The sequence below is a fragment of the Triticum dicoccoides genome, chromosome 5B (genome assembly GCF_002162155.2).
Source record: "Triticum dicoccoides isolate Atlit2015 ecotype Zavitan chromosome 5B, WEW_v2.0, whole genome shotgun sequence".
NCBI classification, from domain to species: Eukaryota; Viridiplantae; Streptophyta; class Magnoliopsida; order Poales; family Poaceae; genus Triticum; species Triticum dicoccoides.
In genome coordinates this window covers 515,999,733-516,005,637 of record NC_041389.1, presented here as the reverse complement: position 1 = coordinate 516,005,637, position 5,905 = coordinate 515,999,733, and positions in this window count along the sequence as shown.

Sequence of the window (5,905 nt, the reverse complement as noted above, 5' to 3'; positions counted from 1 at the left end):
GCAAAGAAAGAACATTTTCCTGACGTTCATAATTCCAGGACCAAACTATCCGGGCAAAAATATGAATGTGTACATGCAGCCGCTTAAGGACGAATTGCAAGAAGCCTGGGATAATGGGTTCAAGACATACGACGCCTTTAGCAAACGAAACTTCATAATGCGTGTCTGGTACATGTACTCAACGCATGACTTGCCGGCGTATGCGTTATTCGTTGGCTGGTGTGTGCATGGAAGGTTCCCGTGCCCCACATGCAAGGGAGCTCTTGAGTTTCGTTGGCTTCAGGCCGGTCGCAAGTTTTCTTGCTTCGACATGCATAGACAGTTCGTGGATCCTCGCCATAAGTTCAGGAAAGACAAGAAGAACTTCATCAGGGGTAGAGTTGTCAAAAACTCTGCACCACCTACATTGACAGGCCAACAGACCCTGGATCAGTTAAATGCTCTCGAGCCAGATCCACAACGTCCAGGGTACTTCAAGGGGTATAATACTAAGCACGCGTGGACTCACAAAACATGCTCATGGGATCTGCCTTACTTCAAAGACCTCCTTTGCCCACACAACATCGACGTGATGCACACTGAGAAGAATATCGCCGAGGCACTTTTTGGTACATTGTTCGGCATAGATGGGAAGTCAAAGGATAATACTAAGGCTAGAGTCGATCTGGAGGCGCTATGTGATAGGCCGTTACAAAACATGAAAGAACCGAAAGGAAAGCAGAACTGGACAAAGCCAAAGGCATGGTTCAATCTTGGAAGGCCAGCTATGAGGGAAATTCTCTTGTGGGTGCAACAGCAGTTGATGTTCCCCGATGGATATGCAACGAATCTAAAGAGGGGAGCGAATCTTGATAAACTGAAGATATTTGGTCTCAAGAGTCATGATTGGCACATATGGATTGAGCGGGTAATGCCGGTGATGTTGCGTGGCTTCATCCCTGAGGATGAATGGCTAGTACTGGCAGAACTCAGCTATTTCTTCCGTGTTCTTTGTGCGAAAGAACTATCGCCTGGCGTGCTAGAAGAAATGGAAGAGTTGGCGCCGGAGTTGATCTGCAAGTTAGAGAAGATCTTTCCACCGGGCTTCTTTAAGCCAATGCAGCATTTGATTTTGCATCTCCTGACCGAGGCAAGATTGGGGGGGCCCGTGCAAAATCGTTGGTGCTACCCAACTGAGAGGATGCAGAAGACGCTTCGAGAAAAATGTAAAAATAAACGTAGAATTGAAGCATCGATGGCTGAGGCATTCATCACAGAGGAGGCGGCAAACTTCGTAACAGCGCACTACGAAGCCAAAAATCGTCATTTGCATAATCCGAAGCCTCGGTACAATGCTGACGAGCCTAAAAAGGGTGGATCCAACCTCAGCCTATTCAAAGGGAATCTCGCACCAGCTAGTGTTTCACATCCAGTATCTTTGGATAACGAAGAATGGCGGACCATTTCGTTGTATATCTTCAACAACCTGATAGAAGTGCGGCCGTACATCGAGTAAGTTCTCGGTACATTGTTTCGCAACTTCTATTTCCTTTGAACTACTCTTATTCCTGGATATGTCATACAGTCGATACGTCGCCATATTCTCGTATGGAGCGGAGATCCAAAAGGATTTCGTCGAAGAGTATGAGCTTCTCGCAAAGCAAGGATGTGGCTATCCCGGTTTCATCTCTTGGTTCAAACAAACGGTAATTTCTATTAGACAATTTCATTACATTCGCTAATTTGTGCATAATGCAACAATCCCCTTTCATATTAAACTTGTAGGCTAGTTCAGAGTCTATGGACGCCGAATTGAGACAAGTCGCTAATGGTTTTGACTATAAGGTCCGTTCATTTGACAAGTACGACATCAACGGGTATCGCTTTCGTACCTATGGCAAAGAGCTATCTATGGCCGACCGAAAGTCTACAAATTGTTGTGTATCTGCTATCGGCGAAGGAGGTACCGAGTATTATGGGAGAGTTGAAGCAATTTATGAACTTCTGTTCTATGGTGAAAACCCAACGGATGTCATAGTCTTCAAATGTTATTGGTTTCAGCCGAAGGAGACTAGAAGGACTCATGAACATATAGGGCTAGTTGAAACCAACCAAAGCACTCATTTAGATGTTCCTGATGTCTATATTATGGCTCAACAGGCGACCCAAGTATTCTATCTACCGTGGGCCTGCCAAACTAATCCAAATCTGAAAGGTTGGGATGTCGTTTATGAAGTGCCGCCACGTGCTAGACTTTCTCCCCCAAAGAAAGAGGATTATGAACCTCACATTAACCCAGACACATATGAAGGAGAATTCTTCCAAGAGACACATCTTTCCAAAAAGCGTTTCAAGAACCGCTATACTTCACCCCAAAACATTGAAGTAGACAGCGATAATGAATCCGACATCACCCCAGAGGAGGAACAAGAAGAGCCGGAACAAGAAGAGGTTACTGCTGTGGATGACCTGTCAATGCTTGACCGATTACGTCAAGGTGGCCTTGCACATGTTGATGCCAATGAACCCTATGAGCCCATCATTGATTATAGTGATGATGATGATTATGCATTTATTGATGATACTGATCAAGATTATTAGTAGTGTCAGGTATTCAATTTTTTTATGTTGTACTTGATGATGATACACTTAAGTGATATACATATTATTATTCATGTCGGTACTTTTTTTATGTTGTACTAATTTTGTTTATTCTTTGTCATGGCAGGTGTTGAAAGATGGTGGGCGCTGGTCGGGAGCGCGCCGAGGCCCCTTCTTCGTCGGCGCATGCGAGGTCTTCCATTCCACACGCACCTCTCCGCTGAGCGTTGCTGGACAGTATGGCGACACCGCCGGGCCCTTCTTCGTCGACCGCGGTGCCCAGCAGGGGACGAGGTAAGAAGAAGAGAGGAGGTAGGGTGACTCTTACGGCGCCTTCCTAGCCACCGCCCCCAGCTGTTTCACCCAAGCACGTGACTGCTAGGGTGGACTCGGCTGAGGAGGAGGCTGCACAGACTCCGGTCCACGAGCCTCCGGTCCACGGGTCTTCGGCCCACGAGCCTCGGGTCGACGGGCCTTCGGCCCACGAGACCCCAGAGGAGCACACGTCTGGATGAGGTACCTGGTCGGGTCAGCCTGAGGATGGCGGGGAGCCGAGTGGCCATGCTGATGATGGCGGGGATCCGACTGATGAGGAGGAGGAGCAGGGGGGGCAACGTCTACCAGTGTGGTGCTACACGGCTCCCGTCCATGCCGGCGACTCTCGAGCAGAGGTGGTTGATTTTCCCTGATGGGGAGAGGTAAGTGCATTTAATCTTTTTGTACCTTCTGCATTCACGTTTCTTCAAATAACTGATGTGTTGGCCTTGTCATGTTGCAGGGGTTGGGACCACCATGAAAGTGTCTGCCGGCCCAACTTCGTCCTTGGAGTTCTGATTCGGCAAAACTTCCCGGGGTTTGTCACGTTGCCTGGTGAGGGTCGGCTTCCAGAGGTTGGATTGACTTGGGAGCACTACTTGGCTGCCCTGGCCCCGCCGGGTGAGATTATCGACGGTGTCTTGTGCAAGACGAGGGCAGACGTCGTGATCAGAAAGTTCTGGGTAATTGCTCCTTTACGCAATTTAAAATCTTAAACTAGCTAGTTATTAATTGTACTAATCAATATTGTCTCATTTGATTGCAGACATTCTACAGGTGTGAGGAGGGATACAAGGAGGAGGCGGATCATGTTATCCACAAGGAGTGCAAGCGCCTACTTTAGAACTTACGGCATGAGGTTCGGGTGCAGGCTGTTCGAGACTACTACGCTGGGCGTGGTATCAAGAAGCCCAAGCAGGAGTGCCGCGATAAGTTCTTGAGTAAGGAGAAGTACATGAAGGTAATTCTTAAGGCCTTGTACTTACTTCCTTCATTTAGTAATTCATAGCCTTAGCGCTCAAGTTTCTATTTGCTAACTTAGGCCCCTCCGAGATGGTGTGCAGATCGGATGGATTGTTGGGGGTGTTGGTCAATGCGTGGTGCTCAGAAGAATGGCTGGCCGCCCACAAAGAGGCAAAGGACAAACGTGCCCAAATGGAAGGTGTGCCACACCACCAAGGTAGCTCCAACTTATTTCAGTACGGGCGGAACTGGGTATGTGGTTTGCTTCATGATTCATGCAATTCATTCATCATGCTAGCTTTAGCCCTTTAATTACTAATTTACTTTGTTTCTCTCTTTCAGGCACGCTACAATAAGGCGGATAAGGTACCAGAGGTGTACGACCTGTATGCCATGGCCCACACTGGCCCTTACAAGAAAGTCAAGGCATTCTCTGCGTCTGACCTCGATGATCCAAAGAACTTCACCAACATCTCCGCCCACGAGAAGCTCGTGCAATATAGAGATCAGGGGAAGGCGGGGAAAGGGGAGGACTTTAACCCGAGCCAGGGTCCCATTGATACAGAGCTGCTGATGATATCTGGTGGCGGGAGGTCCCATGGCTCCATAGCCATGGGAGATGGACTTATCCGTTGTCCTAGCACTCTCCCGGAGATCAAGGCGCGCCAGTCGAGCTCCGCTCCTGAGATAAGGCCTGGTGAACGGCCAGTCCAACTCGCCATCAAGGTTAGTTATACGTACTCAGCTATCTTTCTCCATTACATTGTGTGCGCTTCCATCAATGATTACAAATGGTCATGTGAGTGGTGTTGCAGGCTGCTATACAGAGTGAGAGAGATAGAACGGAGAAACTTTTGGCAGAGGCGGCGGAGAGGCAGCGGGAGTTAGAGGAGAAGACGACAAAGATGTTGGAGGAGGAGAGGGCACGGAATGACATGCAGGCAAGGGCCATGTACGAGCTCCTTGTGGTAAGTTTCTTCTGCAGATTACTTGCTAGTCTTAACATTTGAGTCTCATTACTAACTAGTATGACTCAGTTGTGAAAACCAAATGTGCAGTCTGTGTGCGAGGAGTCCGGTCAGACCGCTCCGCCGATGCCAGTGATTGCTCCTGGGAGCACGGTGAGTTTAATTTGAATGGACATTACTTGCTTGTCTTAACATTTGAGTGTCATAATGCTAATGAGACATTGGAAATGATCTTTGGTGCAGCTTAACTCCAGAAACGCATCACACGATCCTTCTCCAGCTACCGGCGCGAGCCAGCCCACTCCTTCTCCAGCTACCGGCGCGAGCCAGCCCGCTCCTACACCTCCGTGATCACGGTAAGTTTCTCTAGGGTTTTGCTTAACAAATGCATAAAGACCTAGACTTAGCTTTATTTCCTCCAATATGCTTACCATAATGACCTAGAGTTAGCTTCTTTTCCTCCAAAATGACTTAATAAGCTTACTGACCTCATAAACCATCCATTCTACCTAAGTTAGCTCTAAAATGACTCATTTTACCTTAGTTAGCTTACAAGTGATCCAATTTATCCAAGTTAGCTCGAAAATGACCCATTTTACGTAGATTAGCTCCTAAATGATCCATTTTACCTACATTAGCTTTAAAATAACCCATTCCACCTAGGTTAGCTCCAAAATGACCCATTTCACCTAGGTTAGCTCCGAAATGACCCATTTCACCTAAGTTAGCTAAAAAACGATCCATTTTACCTTAGTTAGCTCAAAAACGTGGAATTTCACCTAGGTTAGCTCATAAACGACCCATTTGACCTAGGTTAGCTCATAAATGACCCATTTCACCTAGGTTAGCTCATAAACAACCTATTTCACCTAGGTTAGCTCATAAACGACCCATTTCACCTAGGTTTGCTCATAAACGACTCATTTCACCTAACTTAGCTCATAAACGACCCATTTCACCTAGGTTTGCTCATAAACGACTCATTTCACCTAACTTAGCTCATAAACGACCCATTTCACCTAGGTTAACTCATAAACAACCTATTTCACCTAGGTTAGCTCATAAACGACCCATTTCAC